Source organism: Prionailurus viverrinus, chromosome B3 (genome assembly GCF_022837055.1).
Source record: "Prionailurus viverrinus isolate Anna chromosome B3, UM_Priviv_1.0, whole genome shotgun sequence".
Taxonomy (NCBI): domain Eukaryota; kingdom Metazoa; phylum Chordata; class Mammalia; order Carnivora; family Felidae; genus Prionailurus; species Prionailurus viverrinus.
In genome coordinates this window covers 139,612,878-139,623,339 of record NC_062566.1, presented here as the reverse complement: position 1 = coordinate 139,623,339, position 10,462 = coordinate 139,612,878, and the positions used below count along the sequence as shown (strand labels likewise).

General features: G+C 48.2%; 1 non-coding gene across 1 annotated transcript; it reads left to right on the top strand.

Annotated features, from left to right (window-relative positions):
- Positions 1-4,681: 4,681 nt before the first annotated feature.
- On the top strand, positions 4,682-4,741 carry LOC125169198 (U7 small nuclear RNA). Its single transcript, XR_007153518.1, has one exon. It is a non-coding gene; the product is annotated as a U7 small nuclear RNA (small nuclear RNA).
- The last annotated feature ends 5,721 nt before the right edge of the window (positions 4,742-10,462 follow it).

Genomic DNA, 10,462 nt, shown 5'->3' with positions numbered 1-10,462 from the left:
CTCCGCACCTCTGTCCCGTTTCGGGAGCCTGGGACAGATTTCTTAACGTGGCCCCAGGGGCCAACCACCGTTGTCACTTCCCTGCCTCTGACACCTTGTCCCTCCGGCTTCCGTTCCTTCCTCAGGGTCGTCATGGCCTGACTTGTGCTCCCGGCACTCGTTTGATTTTTGTCGTTCCAGCCAGACTAGGGATACGTCAGCCGTGGTCCTTGGCTGGGCTCCTGGGGGCCGTGACCCCTTCGAATTATATGCACATTAGGCGGTGTCGGTGCTCGTGTTGTCGGGGGTGGCGGTGAGGACGTCCATCAGACTCAGATGTGGAGAAACCCCAGAGTGGCGGTTCCGCACAGGACCATCAGGGCCCAGCAGCGCCCGCCTGTGTGCTCTGTGGGCACAGGGCCTGCCATGGCGTTCAGGGGTGCTTATTACACGGAAGAGAATCTCCTAACCTCATTTTCCCCAAGTATCCTCTGCTCGCACCTCAGTCTAGTCCCACGGGCCTGCTTCCTATACCTGCCTGCAACTTTTTTAAAAAATATAATTTATAGTCAAGTTGGCTAACATACGGTGTATACGGCGTGCTCTTGACTTTAGGAGTAGATGCCCATCGTTCATCACTTGCAACACCCAGTGCTCATCCCAATAAGTGCCCTCCTCAATGTCCATCACCCATTTTCCCCTCGCTCCTGACCCCCCCCCATCAACCCTGTTTGTTCTCTGTATTTTTTTTTTAATTTTTTTTTAACGTTTATTTATTTTTGAGACAGAGAGAGACAGAGCATGAACGGGGGAGGGGCAGAGAGAGAGGGAGACACAGAATCTGAAACAGGCTCCAGGCTCTGAGCCATCAGCCCAGAGCCTGACGCGGGGCTCGAACCCACGGACCGCGAGATCATGACCTGAGCTGAAGTCGGCCGCACAACTGACTGAGCCACCCAGGCGCCCCTGTTCTCTGTATTTAAGAGTCGCTTATGGTTTGCCTCCCTCCCTCTCTCTGTTTCCCTCCTCCACCCCATGGTCTTCTGTTAAGTTTCTCAAGATCCACATATGAGTGAAAACATATGACATCTGTCTTCTCTGCCTGACTTATTTCACTCAGCATAATACCCTCCAGTTCCATCCGTGTTGCTGCAAATGGGCAGATTTCATTCTTTCTCATTGCCAAGTAGTACTCCATGGTATATATAAACCACATCTTTATTCATCAGTGGATGGACATTTAGGCTCTCAGTGATTTGGCTATTGTTGAGAGCACTGCTATAAACATTGGGGTACATGACCTGCACACAACTTCTGACGGCACTTCTCCCTGCTGGGATCATCTCCTTTCTTCTGCTGGGACACTTTTTTTTTCACCTTGCCGTTAAACTTCGGGCCGTGAACTGGCTCGGGGGGGCGTGCAGCACAGCGCCAGAGACTGGAGGCACAGTGGTGAACAGGACAGGTCCAGGCTCGTGGTCTACTCAGGCAGACAGTGAAGTTGGAGACGAGGGAGACTCTGTGAGTGCCTCAGGATTGGGCCCCAGGGAGATCTGAGATTGAAGGATAAATAGCTAATAATCAAGCCAGGGAGAGAGCAGGGAGTGGCAAGTTGGAAGGCTCATCGTGGGTAAGATTTAGCTTGTCATAGGAGGAGAGTAGAGAAGGTAGCAAGGCCAGCGTTTTGATCCTTGGAGGGTTGTTAGGTAGAGTGTAGACTGATCAAGTGAGTGATTTGGGAAGCCCCCTCTGGCTGCAGGCAAGAGCCAGATGGCTGTTCATGGGAGGTGGGCAAGGGCAGGAGGGAGGTGGGCAGGCAGGAAAGGAAACAGCTGAGCAAAGGCTGGAGTTGAAATCTGAACACGTGGGGGAGACTTTCTGGGTTTCAGTTTGTCCATCTGTAAAGTGTGGGGGTTGTATTCCCATCTTTAAGGTCCTCCCACCTCTGTCTCAAATTCAGCAACATTTCAGGTGGATGAGAATTTGTAAGTGGTTATAGTGAGGACAGAGAAAGATGAAGGGAAGGAAGGGAGGCAGGAGAGAGAGAGAGAGAGAGAGAGAGAGAGAGAGAGAGAGAGAGAGAGAGAGACAAGGGGACACGGAGGACGGAGGAGCAGGGTTTCAAGGGGATAGCAGGACCCAGAGGCCTGCCCAGGCCGGAGAGCCGTCCCTAGATTCAGGCCCTCGATGGTACTGCTGTGTGACCTTGGCCGGCTCACCCAGTTCCCTAGGTCTCAGGTTCTGCCTCTCTGATGGAGATACCAGGCATAGATTGATGCTAGGTGACACTGCACTGGTCATGGCTGGGCACATACCAGACTTGAAGGCTGAGGGAGCATTAACTAGGGCATGTTCTGGACACCTGCTCACCTGCACACCGGAGTTCTGAGGGTCCGCCACCAATGCCCAGGGGTTTTAGTTGCTTCATCCATAAATCTGGGGACAAGTGAGGGTGTCATAGAGGGCAAAGCAAGATCTTAGGACCCCACTGACCTGCATTTGGATTCTGACTCTACCTTTGACTAGCTAGTGAGTTCGCGTAAATCACATAATCTCTCAGAACCTCAGTGTTCTCATCTGAAAAATGGGGACTCGCAACACCAACCTGTGAGAGTTCGATCAGACGCTGTGTGCCAAGGGGCAGTCCAGCTTGTCGTAGGCGCTCAGTACGTGTCGTTTCTGTTGCTTCCCCTCTTCCAGCTTTGAGGAGCCCGTGGCTGTCAGGCTGGAGAAATGTAACCGACTACATAATGTTTGTTCCTCTCATCCCACAGAGTTTAATTTCATTAAAAGTCCTTTAGAATGCGTGACGCTGGGAGGGCAAGTCGAGGAGCACAGAGTGTTCAGTTTACAGGGCAGTCAGACAGGGGGTAACATAAAAAGAGCTGAGCAGGCCGAGGCTCAAAGCAGACATTCCGGATGGTGGTGAGGTGGCCTGGCTCCCGTGCTCTGGTGGTGAGAAGGGAGATTGTAAGCCAGCTCACAGGCTGCAGGCAAGCTGGACCTGGCTGATTTCCGATGCTGCACTCAGGCGTTAGACACAATTTTTAAAAAAGGGAATGTATGGCGCGCCTGGGTGGCTCGGTCGGTTAAGCCTCCGACTTCGGCTCAGGTCATGACCTTGCTGTTTGTGAGGTCGAGCCCCGCATCGGGCTCTGCTGACAGCACGGAGCCTGGAGCCTGCTTCCGATCCTGTGTCTCCCTCTCTCTCTGCCCCTCCCCTGCTCACGCTCTGTCTGTCTGTCTGTCTCTCTCTCTCTCTCAAAAATAAATAAACATTAAAAAAATACAAAAGGAAATGTAAAGGATTTGTAAACTCAGTGCAAATGTTTCAGAATTCTCCAGACATACCTAAGTCCTTGGGATACTTATCTAGTTTTCTCACATACTAACATTATATATAGTATATGATATGTAGTATATATTAGATTTTAGGATACTATATATATGTTTATGTGTGGATTGCACATAATAGGAATTCTGTGCAGACTGTTTTGGAACTCCCTTGTTTCACCCAAATATGTATCTTGGATAGTTGTTACGTGACAGCATTTCATGCTCAAATTATTCTAGATTTGAATCGTGAGGGTTCCTGCAAATTGGCTCCTGTGTACTTTTAACATTCTTTTTTAACATCCGTTCTTTGAGCACATCCTAGTTTCTGGTAGGGTGTTTGCAGGAGAGTTGTATCGTGCGGTGGAATTATGACCTTGTTTTTGTTCCTCGTTTGGAGATTAAGTATGGGTTAAGGAGAAGCATGTGGGTGCCAAGTTGACACGGGGTGGACTTGTGATGGTTAATTTTCTGTGTCAACTTGTCTGGGCCATGGTGCCCAGATATATGGTCAAGACTTATTCGGGATGTTTCAGTAAGGGTGTTTTGGGATGAGAGTAACATTTAAATTGGTAGACTTTGAGTAAAAGCAGATTGCCCTCCCGAATATGGGTGGGCCTTATCCAATCAGTCGAAGGCCAGAATAGGTCAAAAGTCTGACCTCCCCCAAACAAGAGGGAATTCTGTCAGCAGATGGCCTTCAGACTTGGACTGCAACACGAGCTATTCTCTGGATCTGTAGCATGCCAGCCTACCCTGTAGATTTTGGCTTTGCCAGCCTCTGTAATCACATGAGCCAATTCCTTAATATCTATCTATCTATCTATCTACCTACCTACCTACCATCTATCTATTTATCTATCTATCCATCTAATCTATCATCTATCTATCTATCTATCCTCTATCTACTTATCTATCCTCTATCTCTATCTATCTATCTATCTATCTATCCTCTATCTATCCCCTAGCTATGTATGTATGTATGTATGTATCTATCTATCTATCTATCTATCTATCATTTATCTACCTATCTATCCTCTATCTATCTATCTATCTATCCATCCATTCATCCTATTGGTTCTGTATTTCTGGAAAACCCTGATTAACACAGCATGGTTCTCTTATTAAGGAAAGGTTCTTCAAAAACTTTTTTTCACTAACTCCTGATTTAGAGTTTCTATCTTGTCTGGAGTCAGTTTGGGTTATATTTTCCTAGAAAATTATCCATTTCAAATTTATTTTCCTATTGTTATGCAAATTAGTCCCATGGTTTTAAAAAATGTCTTCTGAATTGATGGTTACTTTTCTTCTCTCATTATTTCTTTTGGATGTTTAGGGGTTCACCCATGCCATTAAAAAACCCCAAGTTGAGGGTTACATCTCTTAGAATTTGTCTAGCAGGTTTTTCAGTGCTTACCGGAAGACCCCTGCTCCCTGCCCATCCCCCCAGAATAAAAAAAAAAAAAACAACAAAAAACAAATTGGCTAGTGACTTATTTACCTTTTGATGTTTTAAAAAGGTAATTTATTGGGGGCACCTGGGCGACACAGTTGGCTAAGCACCCGACTCTTGATCTCAGCTCAGGGCATGATCTCACAGTTCGTGGGTTCAAGCCCCACCTCAGCTCTGTGCTTGGTGATTGGGATTCTTGCCTGCTTGGGATTCTGTCTCTCCTTCTCTCTGCCCCTCCCCCACTTGTGCCCCTCCCCCTCAAAATAAATAAATAAACGTAAAAAAGAAAGTAATTTATCAATTTTTCGTTTTTCTGGTTTCAAACTTAATTCACTAAATTCCTACTTTTTTTCTTTCTTAATTGCTACTTTTGAAAAAATTCTATTCAAAAATTTTTCTTAATGAATTATTGCTTTTGGAATGATTGGAATTTTGTTGTTGTTGTTACACTCTGCTTTCTTTTCAGACCAACCCTTGGTGTACCATCGGGTCCTTGGACCTAATATTAGTTTTTTATTATTAAAAAAAATTTTTTTTTTGCTGATTTATTTAAGGCAGGCTTATTGGGATATAGTTTAAATATGGCAAGATCCTATTCTTTAAAATATACTGTTCTAGGAGTTATGACAAATGCATACAGTTGTGTAGTGACCACTTCAATTCAGATACTGAGTTTCCCTGTCACCCCCAAAAAGCTGCCTTGTGCCCTTCTGTGGTGGCGCTTTCTCTTACCCCAGCTCCTGGCAACCGCAGATTTCTAGAGCTCCCCTGCCCCGAAACATCACGTAAAACGGAATCAAACATCATGTAGCCTTTTGTATCGGTATCTTTTCACTTAGAATAACATTTTTGAGCTTCATCCACATCGAATGTATCAGTGGTTCATTCATTTCTTTTTTTTAATTGCTGAGGAGTATTCCATTGTATGGATGTATCCAACTGGTTCATCCATTCACAGTTGACGGATATTTTGTTTCAATTTTTGACCACTGCAAAGCTGCTATAAACATTCTGAGGTAAGGCTTCATGAGACCTCCTGTTGTTCCACACTTGATATTGTCAGGATTTTAATTATAGTCATTCACTGTGCATGCTATTGCTATATAGCAACAGATTATAGTGGTTTTAACTGATACTTCCCTGATAACTGATGATGTTGGACATCCTTTTACTTTCTGCTTTTAAAAATACTACCTTGGGGGCGCCTGGGTGGCGCAGTCGGTTAAGCGTCCGACTTCAGCCAGGTCACGATCTCGCGGTCCGTGAGTTCGAGCCCCGCGTCGGGCTCTGGGCTGATGGCTCAGAGCCTGGAGCCTGTTTCCGATTCTGTGTCTCCCTCTCTCTCTGCCCCTCCCCCGTTCATGCTCTGGCTCTCTCTGTCCCAAAAATAAATAAACGTTGAAAAAAAAAAATTTAATAAAAAAAAAAACAAACCTTTGGGTGTTTGTTTTTTGTCTTTTTTTTTTTTTTTTTTTTTAGTGTAGTGGGTATTATTTGATACGTTCTTTTATTTTTTTTTAATTTTTTTTTCAACGTTTTTTAATTTATTTTTGGAACAGAGAGAGACAGAGCATGAACGGGGGAGGGGCAGAGAGAGAGGGAGACGCAGAATCGGAAACAGGCTCCAGGCTCCGAGCGGTCAGCCCAGAGCCTGACGCGGGGCTCGAACTCACGGACCGTGAGATCGTGACCTGGCTGAAGTCGGACGCTTAACCGACTGCGCCACCCAGGCGCCCCAGAAATTTCAGATTTTTGTGGCTCAGTATGTGATCAGTTTTCTTTTCTTTTTTTGCGGTCAGTTTTCAAAAATGTTGCAGGTGAAGTTGAAAAGATGTGTTCTCTGATTTAAAGACTAGAATTTAATGTCCATCTGTGGGATCCACCTTTTCATTTTATTTAGATCTACTTTATTTCTAACTTTATTTTATTTTTTAACTTTTTATTTGATGTTTGAATCTGACAGAGAGATTGAAGTCTCCTGTTACCAGTGTGCACCTATGAGTTTCTGCTTTCACTTCCGTATGAAACGTTGGGGCACAGATATTGATCAGTGCTCTTTCTTCATCGTGAATATTATAAAATGTCCTCTTGTGTCTTGTATAATATTTTAGACCTGAAGTATACCTTAATATCAAAATCGCGACCTTTGTTTTCTTTTTTTTTTATTTTCACATTTAAAAATTTTTTAATTTAATTTTTTTAAAATTTACATCCCAATTAGTTAGCATCTAGTGCAACAATGATTTCAGGAGTAGATTCCTTAGTGCCCCTGACCCATTTAGCCCATCCCACCTCCCACAACCCCTCCAGCAACCCTCAGTTTGTTCTCCATATTTATGAGTCTCTGATGTTTTGTCCCCCTCCCTGTTTTTATATTATTTTTGTTTCCCTTCCTTTATGTTCTTCTGTTTTGTCTCTTAAAGTCCTCATATGAGTGAAGTCATATGATTTTTGTCTTTCTCTGACTAATTTCACTTAGCATAATACCTTCCAGTTCCATCCACGTAGTTGCAAATCGCAAGATTTCATTCTTTTTCATCGCCGAGTAATACTCCCTTGTATATATATACCACGTCTTCCTTATCCATTCATCCATCGATGGACATTTGGGCCCTTTCCAGACTTTGGCTCTTGTCGATAGTGCTGCTATAAACGTGGGGGTGCCTGTATCCCTTCGAAACGGCACACCTGGATCCCTCGGATAAATGCCTAGTAGTGCCATTGCTGGGTCTTAGGGTAGTTCTATTTTTAGTTTTTTGAGGAACCTCCATGCTGTTTTCCAGAGTGGCTTCACCGGCTTGCATTCCCAGCGACCTTTGTTTTCCTTTAATTTGTCTTACTTGACATATCTTTGCCCACCCTTCCATTGGATCACGTCGTTTTAGGGGTGGTGCTGTGCCCAGAATAGAATTCGATTATCAAACAAGCCTCAGATAAACACAAAACGTAGACTATAGCACAGAATGGCCTTTTTTTTTTTTTTTAGCCAATCTGAACAATACATATTTTTCCGTTTCAACAGAGGAGTTAACCTTAGACTTTTTCGCTAGCAGTGACACGTTTTCAGGTGTCATGATGCTTTATGTTCTATTTGCTGTTTCGTGTGTGAGAGACGTCTTCCCCTCTGTGAACTGCTTCCATGCATCGTTTGGTATTTAGGAAGGCTTGTGTCCTTGTTTCGGTGGTCTTTATAGCAATATATTCACGCGATAACCCTGTCCCCTCCTTCCTTAGGCGCTGGCTGTGGATTCTCGGAAACTAGCCAGTAGCCACTTTCCCCTCCCCCTCATTGTCACCAACCTAACCATTTATCCCAGCTGACACCCGCAAGGGAGCCGCTGAGCTCACACTCCCGTCCACTCACTCTCCCTTTGTTCCATTTTCTGCCAGGTGCAGGATGCCAGAGTGCGACGCTGACTTAGTGTTCGGTCCCCCAGAGCTCTGTCCTTGGTCTGAGTTCCACACCTGAGTACATCCGAGGCCCCCCCCTCACCGACCAAAGCGGAAAGTCCTCTGACGATTTTGTGGTTTTCTGAAGCTTGTTCTGCACGACACTCGTCAGGAAGGGCTCATGGGAAGGAGCTGTTGCGTACCCATAATTAAATTAATTTTTTCTGTGCCCTTTGGAGCCGATGAGCAGTTTCACTGGCTAAAGACAAAAACAGAAACAGAAAGCGAACAACCATTCTTGCCTCACGTTTTCTTGGGAATCTTGAACGTGTCTCTCCGTCGTGTGTAACACGAGACGTCCGCTGAAGTCAGCTGGGCCCGTTTCCGTGGTCTTCGGCCTTGACCCCGTGGCCAGCAGGGCGGGCTACTGTCAAGGTCTGTGACCGCTCAGCGAACACATGAGAAAGCGTCCCACCCCTTCCCAGGACTCTCTTTGGGCAGCCAGGCACGGGGTCTGGTTGTCTCCACTGTTACCGAAACGCCCTGGACTTACATCTGTCTCCACCGCCGGGACGCCCTCCACCCCTGCCCCCAGGCTCTCGAGATCCGTGCTGTTCCGGTCCCCCCTTAGACACCCCACCCCCAGGGAGGCCGCCCGACCCCCATCAGAGGAGGGTGGCCCCGCTCTGGGACTGTACGACTCTTCTGCTCTCCGATAGTCTCTTCTCGTCTGCCTTTCCCCGCCAGGAAATACGTTCCAGGAGCACATAGCAGGTGCACAGTAAACAGTCTGCTGTAGATGGCTGGGCCTCGGCCGTGCTTCCGGCCAGGTGACCACAGGGTGACGGCCCTGCTCTCGCTCCCCGCCCCTTGGCTCTGCCCTGCCCGGAACTTCACACCCGGCACGCGTGGTGGACGGGCCCCTGGGCACAGATGCCGTGCCAGCCCAGGGGGTCCCGTGCCCCCTTTCCTCTGCCCCCCCACTTTCCAGCCGCGAAGGGGCCTCTCCCCTGGCCCTGGTGCTACTTGTTGGATCGGGTCAGGAGATGCATCCCTCTGGGAACATCTGGCTCCAGGTGGGCTGGCTGGGTGCCTCCCACCCCCACATGTGCTCGGTACCGCATTCGGTGAGCTCTTCAATCCCGGTCTCTTCTGCGAGGTGGCAGGGCGCGGAGGATGGCCTACCTTGCTCGAGAAAAGAAACGTCTGTCGAGTGACTGAGCCCGATGCATTATGTTGAAGGGACCACCGGCTTCTAGCTGCCTGCCGCCCACGTTAGAAATTGCTTCTCTTTCCTGGATTCTTACCCGCGTCCCAGGAAGAACCAGGTCGCGGGCGGTGGGCGACAGGCGACAGCCGTGTTCGGACTCCTACAGCTCGGGGTTAGGCTTCCGTAGCTTTGCCACTCGCTGACGACAGGTGCACGCACGAGCCCGGAGAGCCACCTGTGCCTCCGAGTTTCCAGCCGCCGGCTGCCTCCCAGCCTCGGTGGAAGATCCACGGAGGCGATAACACGCGTCAGTGCCGCGCACGGTGCCCGGCAGGCCACGTCTTCAGGACCAGGAACCCTCGGTGTTCTTGCCTGGCCACCGCGTCTCTCCCGTTGCTGCTGCGGCCCAGCCCCCTAGCCCCTCGGCGCGTACGGCGCTCGGGGCCTCGCCGGGTCTTGGCAACGCTCCGCGCGCGTGTCCAGACGCCCGGGTCCCGGAGGCGGTGGGGGGTTCCGCGCCTCGGAGCCGCTGGTCGTTCCGCGCGTGACCCCCCGCCCCCAGCTCACATCCCACCTGGGGGACTCAAGTGTCACATGCCACCTCTGATCTTATCAACCCCCTGAAGTGAATTCTTTTCTTCTTTTTAGTGTTTATTTATTATTGACAGAGAGAGAGCGAGAGAGAGCGAGCAGGGGAGGGGTGGAGAGAGAGGGAGACACAGAATCCCAAGCAGACTCCAGGCTCTGAGCCGTGGGCCCAGAGCCCGACGCGGGGCTCGAACTCACAGACCGCGAGATCATGACCTGAGCCGAAGTCGGCCGCTTAACCGGCTGAGCCACGCAGGCGCCCCAAAACAGGAAAAATTTTCTAATCAGGAAGTACCTAAACTTTTGCTTCACAAAGTAAAAACGATTCCCAAAGAGGCTCACCACCTATCTCAAACAAGTCTTTTGAATATACGTTTCCTAGAGACATTGGAAAAAAAATCCACAGGCTGGAAACGATGCAGTGATAGGCAGCATAACGGACTGCATAAACACACAACTCAGAAACCCTTAACTACGTCCCGCCCGCTGCGTTCCAGCACTCTCCAGTC